This window comes from Eucyclogobius newberryi, unplaced genomic scaffold (assembly GCF_026437365.1).
Source record: "Eucyclogobius newberryi isolate DKJ021-1_F unplaced genomic scaffold, fEucNew1.0.hap1 SCAF_3, whole genome shotgun sequence".
In the NCBI taxonomy this organism is placed as follows: domain Eukaryota; kingdom Metazoa; phylum Chordata; class Actinopteri; order Gobiiformes; family Gobiidae; genus Eucyclogobius; species Eucyclogobius newberryi.
In genome coordinates this window covers 7,774,463-7,794,809 of record NW_027315945.1, presented here as the reverse complement: position 1 = coordinate 7,794,809, position 20,347 = coordinate 7,774,463, and positions in this window count along the sequence as shown.

Here is a 20,347-nt window from a genome sequence, read left to right as displayed (position 1 = left end):
GAAGAAACTACAAGAGATATCAAACCCATACTTTCTGTGCAAGAGGGGCTTGTACATCTGCACAACATGTCTTTTAAAGTTTGAACCTATCTTATTGCATTTTTGAGTTATAGCAGTTTTTACTGTTTTATTGCTCCAAAAGCCTTTTCAGCCCATGAACAGTTGTTTGTGAGTTTCGAAAAAAGTGCAAGAGCTATTCGAACCCTTTTTGCTGGGCAAGTAGGGCCTGTAAATCTACACAATATATAGTTTAAAGTTTGAGTCTATCATATTAGGTTTTGGATTTATAGCTGTTTTTGTGTCTATTGCTTCAAAAGCATTTTCAGATAATTTGTGTGTTCTGAAGAAACTACAAGAGATATCTAGCCCATACTTTCTGTGCAAGAGGGGCTTGTACATCTGCACAACATGTCTTTTAAAGTTTGAACCTATCTTATTGCATTTTTGAGTTATAGCAGTTTTTACTGTTTTATTGCTCCAAAAGCCTTTTCAGCCCATGAACAGTTGTTTGTGAGTTTCGAAAAAAGTGCAAGAGCTATTCGAACCCTTTTTGCTGGGCAAGTAGGACCTGTAAATCTACACAATATATAGTTTAAAGTTTGAGTCTATCATATTAGGTTTTGGATTTATAGCTGTTTTTGTGTCTATTGCTTCAAAAACATTTTCAGATAATTTGTGTGTTCTGAAGAAACTACAAGAGATATCTAGCCCATACTTTCTGTGCAAGAGGGGCTTGTACATCTGCACAACATGTCTTTTAAAGTTTGAACCTATCCTATTGCATTTTTGAGTTATAGCAGTTTTTACTGTTTTATTATTCCAAAAGCCTTTTCAGCCCATGAACAGTTGTTTGTGAGTTTCGAAAAAAGTGCAAGAGCTATTCGAACCCTTTTTGCTGGGCAAGTAGGACCTGTAAATCTACACAATATATAGTTTAAAGTTTGAGTCTATAATATTAGGTTTTGGATTTATGGCTGTTTTTGTGTCTATTGCTTCAAAAGCATTTTCAGATAATTTGTGTTTTCTGAAGAAACTACAAGAGATATCAAACCCATACTTTCTGTGCAAGAGGGGCTTGTACATCTGCACAACATGTCTTTTAAAGTTTGAACCTATCTTATTGCATTTTTGAGTTATAGCAGTTTTTACTGTTTTATTGCTCCAAAAGCCTTTTCAGCCCATGAACAGTTGTTTGTGAGTTTCGAAAAAAGTGCAAGAGCTATTCGAACCCTTTTTGCTGGGCAAGTAGGGCCTGTAAATCTACACAATATATAGTTTAAAGTTTGAGTCTATCATATTAGGTTTTGGATTTATAGCTGTTTTTGTGTCTATTGCTTCAAAAGCATTTTCAGATAATTTGTGTGTTCTGAAGAAACTACAAGAGATATCTAGCCCATACTTTCTGTGCAAGAGGGGCTTGTACATCTGCACAACATGTCTTTTAAAGTTTGAACCTATCTTATTGCATTTTTGAGTTATAGCAGTTTTTACTGTTTTATTGCTCCAAAAGCCTTTTCAGCCCATGAACAGTTGTTTGTGAGTTTCGAAAAAAGTGCAAGAGCTATTCGAACCCTTTTTGCTGGGCAAGTAGGACCTGTAAATCTACACAATATATAGTTTAAAGTTTGAGTCTATCATATTAGGTTTTGGATTTATGGCTGTTTTTGTGTCTATTGCTTCAAAAGCATTTTCAGATAATTTGTGTTTTCTGAAGAAACTACAAGAGATATCAAACCCATACTTTCTGTGCAAGAGGGGCTTGTAAATCTGCACAACATGTCTTTTAAAGTTTGAACCTATCTTATTGCATTTTTGAGTTATAGCAGTTTTTACTGTTTTATTGCTCCAAAAGCCTTTTCAGCCCATGAACAGTTGTTTGTGAGTTTCGAAAAAAGTGAAAGAGCTATTCGAACCCTTTTTGCTGGGCAAGTAGGACCTGTAAATCTACACAATATATAGTTTAAAGTTTGAGTCTATCATATTAGGTTTTGGATTTATAGCTGTTTTTGTGTCTATTGCTTCAAAAGCATTTTCAGATAATTTGTGTGTTCTGAAGAAACTATAAGAGATATCTAGCCCATACTTTCTGTGCAAGAGGGGCTTGTACATCTGCACAACATGTCTTTTAAAGTTTGAACCTATCTTATTGCATTTTTGAGTTATAGCAGTTTTTACTGTTTTATTGCTCCAAAAGCCTTTTCAGCCCATGAACAGTTGTTTGTGAGTTTCGAAAAAAGTGCAAGAGCTATTCGAACCCTTTTTGCTGGGCAAGTAGGACCTGTAAATCTACACAATATATAGTTTAAAGTTTGAGTCTATCATATTAGGTTTTGGATTTATAGCTGTTTTTGTGTCTATTGCTTCAAAAGCATTTTCAGATAATTTGTGTGTTCTGAAGAAACTATAAGAGATATCTAGCCCATACTTTCTGTGCAAGAGGGGCTTGTACATCTGCACAACATGTCTTTTAAAGTTTGAACCTATCTTATTGCATTTTTGAGTTATAGCAGTTTTTACTGTTTTATTGCTCCAAAAGCCTTTTCAGCCCATGAACAGTTGTTTGTGAGTTTCGAAAAAAGTGCAAGAGCTATTCGAACCCTTTTTGCTGGGCAAGTAGGACCTGTAAATCTACACAATATATAGTTTAAAGTTTGAGTCTATAATATTAGGTTTTGGATTTATGGCTGTTTTTGTGTCTATTGCTTCAAAAGCATTTTCAGATAATTTGTGTTTTCTGAAGAAACTACAAGAGATATCAAACCCATACTTTCTGTGCAAGAGGGGCTTGTAAATCTGCACAACATGTCTTTTAAAGTTTGAACCTATCTTATTGCATTTTTGAGTTATAGCAGTTTTTACTGTTTTATTGCTCCAAAAGCCTTTTCAGCCCATGAACAGTTGTTTGTGAGTTTCGAAAAAAGTGCAAGAGCTATTCGAACCCTTTTTGCTGGGCAAGTAGGACCTGTAAATCTACACAATATATAGTTTAAAGTTTGAGTCTATCATATTAGGTTTTGGATTTATAGCTGTTTTTGTGTCTATTGCTTCAAAAGCATTTTCAGATAATTTGTGTGTTCTGAAGAAACTATAAGAGATATCTAGCCCATACTTTCTGTGCAAGAGGGGCTTGTACATCTGCACAACATGTCTTTTAAAGTTTGAACCTATCTTATTGCATTTTTGAGTTATAGCAGTTTTTACTGTTTTATTGCTCCAAAAGCCTTTTCAGCCCATGAACAGTTGTTTGTGAGTTTCGAAAAAAGTGCAAGAGCTATTCGAACCCTTTTTGCTGGGCAAGTAGGACCTGTAAATCTACACAATATATAGTTTAAAGTTTGAGTCTATCATATTAGGTTTTGGATTTATAGCTGTTTTTGTGTCTATTGCTTCAAAAACATTTTCAGATAATTTGTGTGTTCTGAAGAAACTACAAGAGATATCTAGCCCATACTTTCTGTGCAAGAGGGGCTTGTACATCTGCACAACATGTCTTTTAAAGTTTGAACCTATCCTATTGCATTTTTGAGTTATAGCAGTTTTTACTGTTTTATTGCTCCAAAAGCCTTTTCAGCCCATGAACAGTTGTTTGTGAGTTTCGAAAAAAGTGCAAGAGCTATTCGAACCCTTTTTGCTGGGCAAGTAGGACCTGTAAATCTACACAATATATAGTTTAAAGTTTGAGTCTATAATATTAGGTTTTGGATTTATGGCTGTTTTTGTGTCTATTGCTTCAAAAGCATTTTCAGATAATTTGTGTTTTCTGAAGAAACTACAAGAGATATCAAACCCATACTTTCTGTGCAAGAGGGGCTTGTACATCTGCACAACATGTCTTTTAAAGTTTGAACCTATCTTATTGCATTTTTGAGTTATAGCAGTTTTTACTGTTTTATTGCTCCAAAAGCCTTTTCAGCCCATGAACAGTTGTTTGTGAGTTTCGAAAAAAGTGCAAGAGCTATTCGAACCCTTTTTGCTGGGCAAGTAGGGCCTGTAAATCTACACAATATATAGTTTAAAGTTTGAGTCTATCATATTAGGTTTTGGATTTATAGCTGTTTTTGTGTCTATTGCTTCAAAAGCATTTTCAGATAATTTGTGTGTTCTGAAGAAACTACAAGAGATATCTAGCCCATACTTTCTGTGCAAGAGGGGCTTGTACATCTGCACAACATGTCTTTTAAAGTTTGAACCTATCTTATTGCATTTTTGAGTTATAGCAGTTTTTACTGTTTTATTGCTCCAAAAGCCTTTTCAGCCCATGAACAGTTGTTTGTGAGTTTCGAAAAAAGTGCAAGAGCTATTCGAACCCTTTTTGCTGGGCAAGTAGGACCTGTAAATCTACACAATATATAGTTTAAAGTTTGAGTCTATCATATTAGGTTTTGGATTTATGGCTGTTTTTGTGTCTATTGCTTCAAAAGCATTTTCAGATAATTTGTGTTTTCTGAAGAAACTACAAGAGATATCAAACCCATACTTTCTGTGCAAGAGGGGCTTGTAAATCTGCACAACATGTCTTTTAAAGTTTGAACCTATCTTATTGCATTTTTGAGTTATAGCAGTTTTTACTGTTTTATTGCTCCAAAAGCCTTTTCAGCCCATGAACAGTTGTTTGTGAGTTTCGAAAAAAGTGAAAGAGCTATTCGAACCCTTTTTGCTGGGCAAGTAGGACCTGTAAATCTACACAATATATAGTTTAAAGTTTGAGTCTATCATATTAGGTTTTGGATTTATAGCTGTTTTTGTGTCTATTGCTTCAAAAGCATTTTCAGATAATTTGTGTGTTCTGAAGAAACTATAAGAGATATCTAGCCCATACTTTCTGTGCAAGAGGGGCTTGTACATCTGCACAACATGTCTTTTAAAGTTTGAACCTATCTTATTGCATTTTTGAGTTATAGCAGTTTTTACTGTTTTATTGCTCCAAAAGCCTTTTCAGCCCATGAACAGTTGTTTGTGAGTTTCGAAAAAAGTGCAAGAGCTATTCGAACCCTTTTTGCTGGGCAAGTAGGACCTGTAAATCTACACAATATATAGTTTAAAGTTTGAGTCTATCATATTAGGGTTTGGATTTATAGCTGTTTTTGTGTCTATTGCTTCAAAAACATTTTCAGATAATTTGTGTGTTCTGAAGAAACTACAAGAGATATCTAGCCCATACTTTCTGTGCAAGAGGGGCTTGTACATCTGCACAACATGTCTTTTAAAGTTTGAACCTATCCTATTGCATTTTTGAGTTATAGCAGTTTTTACTGTTTTATTGCTCCAAAAGCCTTTTCAGCCCATGAACAGTTGTTTGTGAGTTTCGAAAAAAGTGCAAGAGCTATTCGAACCCTTTTTGCTGGGCAAGTAGGACCTGTAAATCTACACAATATATAGTTTAAAGTTTGAGTCTATAATATTAGGTTTTGGATTTATGGCTGTTTTTGTGTCTATTGCTTCAAAAGCATTTTCAGATAATTTGTGTTTTCTGAAGAAACTACAAGAGATATCAAACCCATACTTTCTGTGCAAGAGGGGCTTGTACATCTGCACAACATGTCTTTTAAAGTTTGAACCTATCTTATTGCATTTTTGAGTTGTAGCAGTTTTTACTGTTTTATTGCTCCAAAAGCCTTTTCAGCCCATGAACAGTTGTTTGTGAGTTTCGAAAAAAGTGCAAGAGCTATTTGAACCCTTTTTGCTGGGCAAGTAGGGCCTGTAAATCTACACAATATATAGTTTAAAGTTTGAGTCTATCATATTAGGTTTTGGATTTATAGCTGTTTTTGTGTCTATTGCTTCAAAAACATTTTCAGATAATTTTTGTGTTCTGAAGAAACTACAAGAGATATCTAGCCCATACTTTCTGTGCAAGAGGGGCTTGTACATCTGCACAACATGTCTTTTAAAGTTTGAACCTATCCTATTGCATTTTTGAGTTATAGCAGTTTTTACTGTTTTATTGCTCCAAAAGCCTTTTCAGCCCATGAACAGTTGTTTGTGAGTTTCGAAAAAAGTGCAAGAGCTATTCGAACCCTTTTTGCTGGGCAAGTAGGACCTGTAAATCTACACAATATATAGTTTAAAGTTTGAGTCTATAATATTAGGTTTTGGATTTATGGCTGTTTTTGTGTCTATTGCTTCAAAAGCATTTTCAGATAATTTGTGTTTTCTGAAGAAACTACAAGAGATATCAAACCCATACTTTCTGTGCAAGAGGGGCTTGTACATCTGCACAACATGTCTTTTAAAGTTTGAACCTATCTTATTGCATTTTTGAGTTATAGCAGTTTTTACTGTTTTATTGCTCCAAAAGCCTTTTCAGCCCATGAACAGTTGTTTGTGAGTTTCGAAAAAAGTGCAAGAGCTATTCGAACCCTTTTTGCTGGACAAGTAGGACCTGTAAATCTACACAATATATAGTTTAAAGTTTGAGTCTATCATATTAGGTTTTGGATTTATAGCTGTTTTTGTGTCTATTGCTTCAAGAGCATTTTCAGATAATTTGTGTGTTCTGAAGAAACTACAAGAGATATGTAACCCATACTTTCTGTGCAAGAGGGGCTTGTACATCTGCACAACATGTCTTTTAAAGTTTGAACCTATCTTATTGCATTTTTGAGTTATAGCAGTTTTTACTGTTTTATTGCTCCAAAAGCCTTTTCAGCCCATGAACAGTTGTTTGTGAGTTTCGAAAAAAGTGCAAGAGCTATTCGAACCCTTTTTGCTGGACAAGTAGGACCTGTAAATCTACACAATATATAGTTTAAAGTTTGAGTCTATCATATTAGGTTTTGGATTTATAGCTGTTTTTGTGTCTATTGCTTCAAAAGCATTTTCAGATAATTTGTGTGTTCTGAAGAAACTACAAGAGATATCTAACCCATACTTTCTGTGCAAGAGGGGCTTGTACATCTGCACAACATGTCTTTTAAAGTTTGAACCTATCTTATTGCATTTTTGAGTTATAGCAGTTTTTACTGTTTTATTGCTCCAAAAGCCTTTTCAGCCCATGAACAGTTGTTTGTGAGTTTCGAAAAAAGTGCAAGAGCTATTCGAACCCTTTTTGCTGGGCAAGTAGGACCTGTAAATCTACACAATATATAGTTTAAAGTTTGAGTCTATCATATTAGGTTTTGGATTTATAGCTGTTTTTGTGTCTATTGCTTCAAAAGCATTTTCAGATAATTTGTGTGTTCTGAAGAAACTACAAGAGATATCTAACCCATACTTTCTGTGCAAGAGGGGCTTGTACATCTGCACAACATGTCTTTTAAAGTTTGAACCTATCTTATTGCATTTTTGAGTTATAGCAGTTTTTACTGTTTTATTGCTCCAAAAGCCTTTTCAGCCCATGAACAGTTGTTTGTGAGTTTCGAAAAAAGTGCAAGAGCTATTCGAACCCTTTTTGCTGGACAAGTAGGACCTGTAAATCTACACAATATATAGTTTAAAGTTTGAGTCTATCATATTAGGTTTTGGATTTATAGCTGTTTTTGTGTCTATTGCTTCAAGAGCATTTTCAGATAATTTGTGTGTTCTGAAGAAACTACAAGAGATATGTAACCCATACTTTCTGTGCAAGAGGGGCTTGTACATCTGCACAACATGTCTTTTAAAGTTTGAACCTATCTTATTGCATTTTTGAGTTATAGCAGTTTTTACTGTTTTATTGCTCCAAAAGCCTTTTCAGCCCATGAACAGTTGTTTGTGAGTTTCGAAAAAAGTGCAAGAGCTATTCGAACCCTTTTTGCTGGACAAGTAGGACCTGTAAATCTACACAATATATAGTTTAAAGTTTGAGTCTATCATATTAGGTTTTGGATTTATAGCTGTTTTTGTGTCTATTGCTTCAAAAGCATTTTCAGATAATTTGTGTGTTCTGAAGAAACTACAAGAGATATCTAACCCATACTTTCTGTGCAAGAGGGGCTTGTACATCTGCACAACATGTCTTTTAAAGTTTGAACCTATCTTATTGCATTTTTGAGTTATAGCAGTTTTTACTGTTTTATTGCTCCAAAAGCCTTTTCAGCCCATGAACAGTTGTTTGTGAGTTTCGAAAAAAGTGCAAGAGCTATTCGAACCCTTTTTGCTGGACAAGTAGGACCTGTAAATCTACACAATATATAGTTTAAAGTTTGAGTCTATAATATTAGGTTTTGGATTTATAGCTGTTTTTGTGTCTATTGCTTCAAAAGCATTTTCAGATAATTTGTGTTTTCTGAAGAAACTACAAGAGATATCAAACCCATACTTTCTGTGCAAGAGGGGCTTGTACATCTGCACAACATGTCTTTTAAAGTTTGAACCTATCTTATTGCATTTTTGAGTTATAGCAGTTTTTACTGTTTTATTGCTCCAAAAGCCTTTTCAGCCCATGAACAGTTGTTTGTGAGTTTCGAAAAAAGTGCAAGAGCTATTCGAACCCTTTTTGCTGGGCAAGTAGGACCTGTAAATCTACACAATATATAGTTTAAAGTTTGAGTCTATCATATTAGGTTTTGGATTTATAGCTGTTTTTGTGTCTATTGCTTCAAAAACATTTTCAGATAATTTGTGTGTTCTGAAGAAACTACAAGAGATATCTAGCCCATACTTTCTGTGCAAGAGGGGCTTGTACATCTGCACAACATGTCTTTTAAAGTTTGAACCTATCCTATTGCATTTTTGAGTTATAGCAGTTTTTACTGTTTTATTGCTCCAAAAGCCTTTTCAGCCCATGAACAGTTGTTTGTGAGTTTCGAAAAAAGTGCAAGAGCTATTCGAACCCTTTTTGCTGGGCAAGTAGGACCTGTAAATCTACACAATATATAGTTTAAAGTTTGAGTCTATAATATTAGGTTTTGGATTTATGGCTGTTTTTGTGTCTATTGCTTCAAAAGCATTTTCAGATAATTTGTGTTTTCTGAAGAAACTACAAGAGATATCAAACCCATACTTTCTGTGCAAGAGGGGCTTGTACATCTGCACAACATGTCTTTTAAAGTTTGAACCTATCTTATTGCATTTTTGAGTTATAGCAGTTTTTACTGTTTTATTGCTCCAAAAGCCTTTTCAGCCCATGAACAGTTGTTTGTGAGTTTCGAAAAAAGTGCAAGAGCTATTCGAACCCTTTTTGCTGGACAAGTAGGACCTGTAAATCTACACAATATATAGTTTAAAGTTTGAGTCTATCATATTAGGTTTTGGATTTATAGCTGTTTTTGTGTCTATTGCTTCAAAAACATTTTCAGATAATTTGTGTGTTCTGAAGAAACTACAAGAGATATCTAGCCCATACTTTCTGTGCAAGAGGGGCTTGTACATCTGCACAACATGTCTTTTAAAGTTTGAACCTATCCTATTGCATTTTTGAGTTATAGCAGTTTTTACTGTTTTATTGCTCCAAAAGCCTTTTCAGCCCATGAACAGTTGTTTGTGAGTTTCGAAAAAAGTGCAAGAGCTATTCGAACCCTTTTTGCTGGGCAAGTAGGACCTGTAAATCTACACAATATATAGTTTAAAGTTTGAGTCTATAATATTAGGTTTTGGATTTATGGCTGTTTTTGTGTCTATTGCTTCAAAAGCATTTTCAGATAATTTGTGTTTTCTGAAGAAACTACAAGAGATATCAAACCCATACTTTCTGTGCAAGAGGGGCTTGTACATCTGCACAACATGTCTTTTAAAGTTTGAACCTATCTTATTGCATTTTTGAGTTATAGCAGTTTTTACTGTTTTATTGCTCCAAAAGCCTTTTCAGCCCATGAACAGTTGTTTGTGAGTTTCGAAAAAAGTGCAAGAGCTATTCGAACCCTTTTTGCTGGGCAAGTAGGGCCTGTAAATCTACACAATATATAGTTTAAAGTTTGAGTCTATCATATTAGGTTTTGGATTTATACTTGTTTTTGTGTCTATTGCTTCAAAAGCATTTTCAGATAATTTGTGTGTTCTGAAGAAACTATAAGAGATATCTAGCCCATACTTTCTGTGCAAGAGGGGCTTGTACATCTGCACAACATGTCTTTTAAAGTTTGAACCTATCTTATTGCATTTTTGAGTTATAGCAGTTTTTACTGTTTTATTGCTCCAAAAGCCTTTTCAGCCCATGAACAGTTGTTTGTGAGTTTCGAAAAAAGTGAAAGAGCTATTCGAACCCTTTTTGCTGGGCAAGTAGGACCTGTAAATCTACACAATATATAGTTTAAAGTTTGAGTCTATCATATTAGGTTTTGGATTTATGGCTGTTTTTGTGTCTATTGCTTCAAAAGCATTTTCAGATAATTTGTGTTTTCTGAAGAAACTACAAGAGATATCAAACCCATACTTTCTGTGCAAGAGGGGCTTGTACATCTGCACAACATGTCTTTTAAAGTTTGAACCTATCTTATTGCATTTTTGAGTTATAGCAGTTTTTACTGTTTTATTGCTCCAAAAGCCTTTTCAGCCCATGAACAGTTGTTTGTGAGTTTCGAAAAAAGGGCAAGAGCTATTCGAACCCTTTTTGCTGGGCAAGTAGGACCTGTAAATCTACACAATATATAGTTTAAAGTTTGAGTCTATCATATTAGGTTTTGGATTTATGGCTGTTTTTGTGTCTATTGCTTCAAAAGCATTTTCAGATAATTTGTGTTTTCTGAAGAAACTACAAGAGATATCAAACCCATACTTTCTGTGCAAGAGGGGCTTGTACATCTGCACAACATGTCTTTTAAAGTTTGAACCTATCCTATTGCATTTTTGAGTTATAGCAGTTTTTACTGTTTTATTGCTCCAAAAGCCTTTTCAGCCCATGAACAGTTGTTTGTGAGTTTCGAAAAAAGTGAAAGAGCTATTCGAACCCTTTTTGCTGGGCAAGTAGGACCTGTAAATCTACACAATATATAGTTTAAAGTTTGAGTCTATCATATTAGGTTTTGGATTTATGGCTGTTTTTGTGTCTATTGCTTCAAAAGCATTTTCAGATAATTTGTGTTTTCTGAAGAAACTACAAGAGATATCAAACCCATACTTTCTGTGCAAGAGGGGCTTGTACATCTGCACAACATGTCTTTTAAAGTTTGAACCTATCTTATTGCATTTTTGAGTTATAGCAGTTTTTACTGTTTTATTGCTCCAAAAGGCTTTTCAGCCCATGAACAGTTGTTTGTGAGTTTCGAAAAAAGTGCAAGAGCTATTCTAACCCTTTTTGCTGGGCAAGTAGGACCTGTAAATCTACACAATATATAGTTTAAAGTTTGAGTCTATCATATTAGGTTTTGGATTTATAGCTGTTTTTGTGTCCATTGCTTCAAAAACATTTTCAGATAATTTGTGTGTTCTGAAGAAACTACAAGAGATATCTAGCCCATACTTTCTGTGCAAGAGGGGCTTGTACATCTGCACAACATGTCTTTTAAAGTTTGAACCTATCCTATTGCATTTTTGAGTTATAGCAGTTTTTACTGTTTTATTGCTCCAAAAGCCTTTTCAGCCCATGAACAGTTGTTTGTGAGTTTCGAAAAAAGTGAAAGAGCTATTCGAACCCTTTTTGCTGGGCAAGTAGGACCTGTAAATCTACACAATATATAGTTTAAAGTTTGAGTCTATCATATTAGGTTTTGGATTTATGGCTGTTTTTGTGTCTATTGCTTCAAAAGCATTTTCAGATAATTTGTGTTTTCTGAAGAAACTACAAGAGATATCAAACCCATACTTTCTGTGCAAGAGGGGCTTGTACATCTGCACAACATGTCTTTTAAAGTTTGAACCTATCTTATTGCATTTTTGAGTTATAGCAGTTTTTACTGTTTTATTGCTCCAAAAGCCTTTTCAGCCCATGAACAGTTGTTTGTGAGTTTCGAAAAAAGTGCAAGAGCTATTCGAACCCTTTTTGCTGGGCAAGTAGGACCTGTAAATCTACACAATATATAGTTTAAAGTTTGAGTCTATCATATTAGGTTTTGGATTTATGGCTGTTTTTGTGTCTATTGCTTCAAAAGCATTTTCAGATAATTTGTGTTTTCTGAAGAAACTACAAGAGATATCAAACCCATACTTTCTGTGCAAGAGGGGCTTGTACATCTGCACAACATGTCTTTTAAAGTTTGAACCTATCTTATTGCATTTTTGAGTTATAGCAGTTTTTACTGTTTTATTGCTCCAAAAGCCTTTTCAGCCCATGAACAGTTGTTTGTGAGTTTCGAAAAAAGTGCAAGAGCTATTCGAACCCTTTTTGCTGGGCAAGTAGGACCTGTAAATCTACACAATATATAGTTTAAAGTTTGAGTCTATCATATTAGGTTTTGGATTTATGGCTGTTTTTTTGTCTATTGCTTCAAAAGCATTTTCATATAATTTGTGTTTTCTGAAGAAACTACAAGAGATATCAAACCCATACTTTCTGTGCAAGAGGGGCTTGTACATCTGCACAACATGTCTTTTAAAGTTTGAACCTATCTTATTGCATTTTTGAGTTATAGCAGTTTTTACTGTTTTATTGCTCCAAAAGCCTTTTCAGCCCATGAACAGTTGTTTGTGAGTTTCGAAAAAAGTGCAAGAGCTATTCGAACCCTTTTTGCTGGGCAAGTAGGACCTGTAAATCTACACAATATATAGTTTAAAGTTTGAGTCTATCATATTAGGTTTTGGATTTATAGCTGTTTTTGTGTCTATTGCTTCAAAAGCATTTTCAGATAATTTGTGTTTTCTGAAGAAACTACAAGAGATATCTAGCCCATACTTTCTGTGCAAGAGGGGCTTGTACATCTGCACAACATGTCTTTTAAAGTTTGAACCTATCTTATTGCATTTTTGAGTCATAGCAGTTTTTACTGTTTTATTGCTCCAAAAGCCTTTTCAGCCCATGAACAGTTGTTTGTGAGTTTCGAAAAAAGTGCAAGAGCTATTCGAACCCTTTTTGCTGGGCAAGTAGGACCTGTAAATCTACACAATATATAGTTTAAAGTTTGAGTCTATCATATTAGGTTTTGGATTTATAGCTGTTTTTGTGTCTATTGCTTCAAAAGCATTTTCAGATAATTTGTGTGTTCTGAAGAAACTACAAGAGATATCTAACCCATACTTTCTGTGCAAGAGGGGCTTGTACATCTGCACAACATGTCTTTTAAAGTTTGAACCTATCTTATTGCATTTTTGAGTTATAGCAGTTTTTACTGTTTTATTGCTCCAAAAGCCTTTTCAGCCCATGAACAGTTGTTTGTGAGTTTCGAAAAAAGTGCAAGAGCTATTCGAACCCTTTTTGCTGGACAAGTAGGACCTGTAAATCTACACAATATATAGTTTAAAGTTTGAGTCTATCATATTAGGTTTTGGATTTATAGCTGTTTTTGTGTCTATTGCTTCAAAAGCATTTTCAGATAATTTGTGTGTTCTGAAGAAACTACAAGAGATATCTAACCCATACTTTCTGTGCAAGAGGGGCTTGTACATCTGCACAACATGTCTTTTAAAGTTTGAACCTATCCTATTGCATTTTTGAGTTATAGCAGTTTTTACTGTTTTATTGCTCCAAAAGCCTTTTCAGCCCATGAACAGTTGTTTGTGAGTTTCGAAAAAAGTGAAAGAGCTATTCGAACCCTTTTTGCTGGGCAAGTAGGACCTGTAAATCTACACAATATATAGTTTAAAGTTTGAGTCTATCATATTAGGTTTTGGATTTATGGCTGTTTTTGTGTCTATTGCTTCAAAAGCATTTTCAGATAATTTGTGTTTTCTGAAGAAACTACAAGAGATATCAAACCCATACTTTCTGTGCAAGAGGGGCTTGTACATCTGCACAACATGTCTTTTAAAGTTTGAACCTATCTTATTGCATTTTTGAGTTATAGCAGTTTTTACTGTTTTATTGCTCCAAAAGCCTTTTCAGCCCATGAACAGTTGTTTGTGAGTTTCGAAAAAAGTGCAAGAGCTATTCTAACCCTTTTTGCTGGGCAAGTAGGACCTGTAAATCTACACAATATATAGTTTAAAGTTTGAGTCTATCATATTAGGTTTTGGATTTATAGCTGTTTTTGTGTCTATTGCTTCAAAAACATTTTCAGATAATTTGTGTGTTCTGAAGAAACTACAAGAGATATCTAGCCCATACTTTCTGTGCAAGAGGGGCTTGTACATCTGCACAACATGTCTTTTAAAGTTTGAACCTATCCTATTGCATTTTTGAGTTATAGCAGTTTTTACTGTTTTATTGCTCCAAAAGCCTTTTCAGCCCATGAACAGTTGTTTGTGAGTTTCGAAAAAAGTGCAAGAGCTATTCGAACCCTTTTTGCTGGGCAAGTAGGACCTGTAAATCTACACAATATATAGTTTAAAGTTTGAGTCTATCATATTAGGTTTTGGATTTATGGCTGTTTTTGTGTCTATTGCTTCAAAAGCATTTTCAGATAATTTGTGTTTTCTGAAGAAACTACAAGAGATATCAAACCCATACTTTCTGTGCAAGAGGGGCTTGTACATCTGCACAACATGTCTTTTAAAGTTTGAACCTATCTTATTGCATTTTTGAGTTATAGCAGTTTTTACTGTTTTATTGCTCCAAAAGCCTTTTCAGCCCATGAACAGTTGTTTGTGAGTTTCGAAAAAAGTGCAAGAGCTATTCGAACCCTTTTTGCTGGGCAAGTAGGGCTTGTAAATCTACACAATATATAGTTTAAAGTTTGAGTCTATCATATTAGGTTTTGGATTTATAGCTGTTTTTGTGTCTATTGCTTCAAAAGCATTTTCAGATAATTTGTGTGTTCTGAAGAAACTACAAGAGATATCTAGCCCATACTTTCTGTGCAAGAGGGGCTTGTACATCTGCACAACATGTCTTTTAAAGTTTGAACCTATCTTATTGCATTTTTGAGTTATAGCAGTTTTTACTGTTTTATTGCTCCAAAAGCCTTTTCAGCCCATGAACAGTTGTTTGTGAGTTTCGAAAAAAGTGCAAGAGCTATTCGAACCCTTTTTGCTGGGCAAGTAGGACCTGTAAATCTACACAATATATAGTTTAAAGTTTGAGTCTATCATATTAGGTTTTGGATTTATGGCTGTTTTTGTGTCCATTGCTTCAAAAGCATTTTCAGATAATTTGTGTTTTCTGAAGAAACTACAAGAGATATCAAACCCATACTTTCTGTGCAAGAGGGGCTTGTAAATCTGCACAACATGTCTTTTAAAGTTTGAACCTATCTTATTGCATTTTTGAGTTATAGCAGTTTTTACTGTTTTATTGCTCCAAAAGCCTTTTCAGCCCATGAACAGTTGTTTGTGAGTTTCGAAAAAAGTGCAAGAGCTATTCGAACCCTTTTTGCTGGGCAAGTAGGACCTGTAAATCTACACAATATATAGTTTAAAGTTTGAGTCTATCATATTAGGTTTTGGATTTATAGCTGTTTTTGTGTCTATTGCTTCAAAAGCATTTTCAGATAATTTGTGTGTTCTGAAGAAACTACAAGAGATATCTAACCCATACTTTCTGTGCAAGAGGGGCTTGTACATCTGCACAACATGTCTTTTAAAGTTTGAACCTATCTTATTGCATTTTTGAGTTATAGCAGTTTTTACTGTTTTATTGCTCCAAAAGCCTTTTCAGCCCATGAACAGTTGTTTGTGAGTTTCGAAAAAAGTGCAAGAGCTATTCGAACCCTTTTTGCTGGACAAGTAGGACCTGTAAATCTACACAATATATAGTTTAAAGTTTGAGTCTATCATATTAGGTTTTGGATTTATAGCTGTTTTTGTGTCTATTGCTTCAAAAGCATTTTCAGATAATTTGTGTGTTCTGAAGAAACTACAAGAGATATCTAACCCATACTTTCTGTGCAAGAGGGGCTTGTACATCTGCACAACATGTCTTTTAAAGTTTGAACCTATCTTATTGCATTTTTGAGTTATAGCAGTTTTTACTGTTTTATTGCTCCAAAAGCCTTTTCAGCCCATGAACAGTTGTTTGTGAGTTTCGAAAAAAGTGCAAGAGCTATTCTAACCCTTTTTGCTGGGCAAGTAGGACCTGTAAATCTACACAATATATAGTTTAAAGTTTGAGTCTATCATATTAGGTTTTGGATTTATAGCTGTTTTTGTGTCTATTGCTTCAAAAACATTTTCAGATAATTTGTGTGTTCTGAAGAAACTACAAGAGATATCTAGCCCATACTTTCTGTGCAAGAGGGGCTTGTACATCTGCACAACATGTCTTTTAAAGTTTGAACCTATCCTATTTCATTTTTGAGTTATAGCAGTTTTTACTGTTTTATTGCTCCAAAAGCCTTTTCAGCCCATGAACAGTTGTTTGTGAGTTTCGAAAAAAGTGCAAGAGCTATTCGAACCCTTTTTGCTGGGCAAGTAGGACCTGTAAATCTACACAATATATAGTTTAAAGTTTGAGTCTATCATATTAGGTTTTGGATTTATGGCTGTTTTTGTGTCTATTGCTTCAAAAGCATTTTCAGATAATTTGTGTTTTCTGAAGAAACTACAAGAGATATCAAACCCATACTTTCTGTGCAAGAGGGGCTTGTACATCTGCACAACATGTCTTTTAAAGTTTGAACCTATCTTATTGCATTTTTGAGTTATAGCAGTTTTTACTGTTTTATTGCTCCAAAAGCCTTTTCAGCCCATGAACAGTTGTTTGTGAGTTTCGAAAAAAGTGCAAGAGCTATTCGAACCCTTTTTGCTGGGCAAGTAGGGCTTGTAAATCTACACAATATATAGTTTAAAGTTTGAGTCTATCATATTAGGTTTTGGATTTATAGCTGTTTTTGTGTCTATTGCTTCAAAAGCATTTTCAGATAATTTGTGTGTTCTGAAGAAACTACAAGAGATATCTAGCCCATACTTTCTGTGCAAGAGGGGCTTGTACATCTGCACAACATGTCTTTTAAAGTTTGAACCTATCTTATTGCATTTTTGAGTTATAGAAGTTTTTGCTGTTTTATTGCTCCAAAAGCCTTTTCAGCCCATGAACAGTTGTTTGTGAGTTTCGAAAAAAGTGCAAGAGCTATTCGAACCCTTTTTGCTGGGCAAGTAGGACCTGTAAATCTACACAATATATAGTTTAAAGTTTGAGTCTATCATATTAGGTTTTGGATTTATGGCTGTTTTTGTGTCCATTGCTTCAAAAGCATTTTCAGATCATTTGTGTTTTCTGAAGGAACTACAAGAGATATCAAACCCATACTTTCTGTGCAAGAGGGGCTTGTAAATCTGCACAACATGTCTTTTAAAGTTTGAACCTATCTTATTGCATTTTTGAGTTATAGCAGTTTTTACTGTTTTATTGCTCCAAAAGCCTTTTCAGCCCATGAACAGTTGTTTGTGAGTTTCGAAAAAAGTGCAAGAGCTATTCGAACCCTTTTTGCTGGGCAAGTAGGACCTGTAAATCTACACAATATATAGTTTAAAGTTTGAGTCTATCATATTAGGTTTTGGATTTATAGCTGTTTTTGTGTCTATTGCTTCAAAAGCATTTTCAGATAATTTGTGTGTTCTGAAGAAACTATAAGAGATATCTAGCCCATACTTTCTGTGCAAGAGGGGCTTGTACATCTGCACAACATGTCTTTTAAAGTTTGAACCTATCCTATTGCATTTTTGAGTTATAGCAGTTTTTACTGTTTTATTGCTCCAAAAGCCTTTTCAGCCCATGAACAGTTGTTTGTGAGTTTCGAAAAAAGTGCAAGAGCTATTCGAACCCTTTTTGCTGGGCAAGTAGGACCTGTAAATCTACACAATATATAGTTTAAAGTTTGAGTCTATCATATTAGGTTTTGGATTTATGGCTGTTTTTGTGTCTATTGCTTCAAAAGCATTTTCAGATAATTTGTGTTTTCTGAAGAAACTACAAGAGATATCAAACCCATACTTTCTGTGCAAGAGGGGCTTGTACATCTGCACAACATGTCTTTTAAAGTTTGAACCTATCTTATTGCATTTTTGAGTTATAGCAGTTTTTACTGTTTTATTGCTCCAAAAGCCTTTTCAGCCCATGAACAGTTGTTTGTGAGTTTCGAAAAAAGTGCAAGAGCTATTCGAACCCTTTTTGCTGGGCAAGTAGGACCTGTAATTCTACACAATATATAGTTTAAAGTTTGAGTCTATCATATTAGGTTTTGGATTTATGGCTGTTTTTATGTCTATTGCTTCAAAAGCATTTTCATATAATTTGTGTTTTCTGAAGAAACTACAAGAGATATCAAACCCATACTTTCTGTGCAAGAGGGGCTTGTACATCTGCACAACATGTCTTTTAAAGTTTGAACCTATCTTATTGCATTTTTGAGTTATAGCAGTTTTTACTGTTTTATTGCTCCAAAAGCCTTTTCAGCCCATGAACAGTTGTTTGTGAGTTTCGAAAAAAGTGCAAGAGCTATTCGAACCCTTTTTGCTGGGCAAGTAGGACCTGTAAATCTACACAATATATAGTTTAAAGTTTGAGTCTATCATATTAGGTTTTGGATTTATAGCTGTTTTTGTGTCTATTGCTTCAAAAGCATTTTCAGATAATTTGTGTTTTCTGAAGAAACTACAAGAGATATCTAGCCCATACTTTCTGTGCAAGAGGGGCTTGTACATCTGCACAACATGTCTTTTAAAGTTTGAACCTATCTTATTGCATTTTTGAGTTATAGCAGTTTTTACTGTTTTATTGCTCCAAAAGCCTTTTCAGCCCATGAACAGTTGTTTGTGAGTTTCGAAAAAAGTGCAAGAGCTATTCGAACCCTTTTTGCTGGGCAAGTAGGACCTGTAAATCTACACAATATATAGTTTAAAGTTTGAGTCTATCATATTAGGTTTTGGATTTATAGCTGTTTTTGTGTCTATTGCTTCAAAAGCATTTTCAGATAATTTGTGTGTTCTGAAGAAACTACAAGAGATATCTAACCCATACTTTCTGTGCAAGAGGGGCTTGTACATCTGCACAACATGTCTTTTAAAGTTTGAACCTATCTTATTGCATTTTTGAGTTATAGCAGTTTTTACTGTTTTATTGCTCCAAAAGCCTTTTCAGCCCATGAACAGTTGTTTGTGAGTTTCGAAAAAAGTGCAAGAGCTATTCGAACCCTTTTTGCTGGACAAGTAGGACCTGTAAATCTACACAATATATAGTTTAAAGTTTTAGTCTATCATATTAGGTTTTGGATTTATAGCTGTTTTTGTGTCTATTGCTTCAAAAGCATTTTCAGATAATTTGTGTGTTCTGAAGAAACTACAAGAGATATCTAACCCATACTTTCTGTGCAAGAGGGGCTTGTACATCTGCACAACATGTCTTTTAAAGTTTGAACCTATCCTATTGCATTTTTGAGTTATAGCAGTTTTTACTGTTTTATTGCTCCAGAAGCCTTTTCAGCCCATGAACAGTTGTTTGTGAGTTTCGAAAAAAGTGAAAGAGCTATTCGAACCCTTTTTGCTGGGCAAGTAGGACCTGTAAATCTACACAATATATAGTTTAAAGTTTGAGTCTATCATATTAGGTTTTGGATTTATAGCTGTTTTTGTGTCTATTGCTTCAAAAGCATTTTCAGATAATTTGTGTGTTCTGAAGAAACTATAAGAGATATCTAGCCCATACTTTCTGTGCAAGAGGGGCTTGTACATCTGCACAACATGTCTTTTAAAGTTTGAACCTATCCTATTGCATTTTTGAGTTATAGCAGTTTTTACTGTTTTATTGCTCCAAAAGCCTTTTCAGCCCATGAACAGTTGTTTGTGAGTTTCGAAAAAAGTGCAAGAGCTATTCGAACCCTTTTTGCTGGGCAAGTAGGACCTGTAAATCTACACAATATATAGTTTAAAGTTTGAGTCTATCATATTAGGTTTTGGATTTATGGCTGTTTTTGTGTCTATTGCTTCAAAAGCATTTTCAGATAATTTGTGTTTTCTGAAGAAACTACAAGAGATATCAAACCCATACTTTCTGTGCAAGAGGGGCTTGTACATCTGCACAACATGTCTTTTAAAGTTTGAACCTATCTTATTGCATTTTTGAGTTATAGCAGTTTTTACTGTTTTATTGCTCCAAAAGCCTTTTCAGCCCATGAACAGTTGTTTGTGAGTTTCGAAAAAAGTGCAAGAGCTATTCGAACCCTTTTTGCTGGGCAAGTAGGACCTGTAAATCTACACAATATATAGTTTAAAGTTTGAGTCTATCATATTAGGTTTTGGATTTATGGCTGTTTTTATGTCTATTGCTTCAAAAGCATTTTCATATAATTTGTGTTTTCTGAAGAAACTACAAGAGATATCAAACCCATACTTTCTGTGCAAGAGGGGCTTGTACATCTGCACAACATGTCTTTTAAAGTTTGAACCTATCTTATTGCATTTTTGAGTTATAGCAGTTTTTACTGTTTTATTGCTCCAAAAGCCTTTTCAGCCCATGAACAGTTGTTTG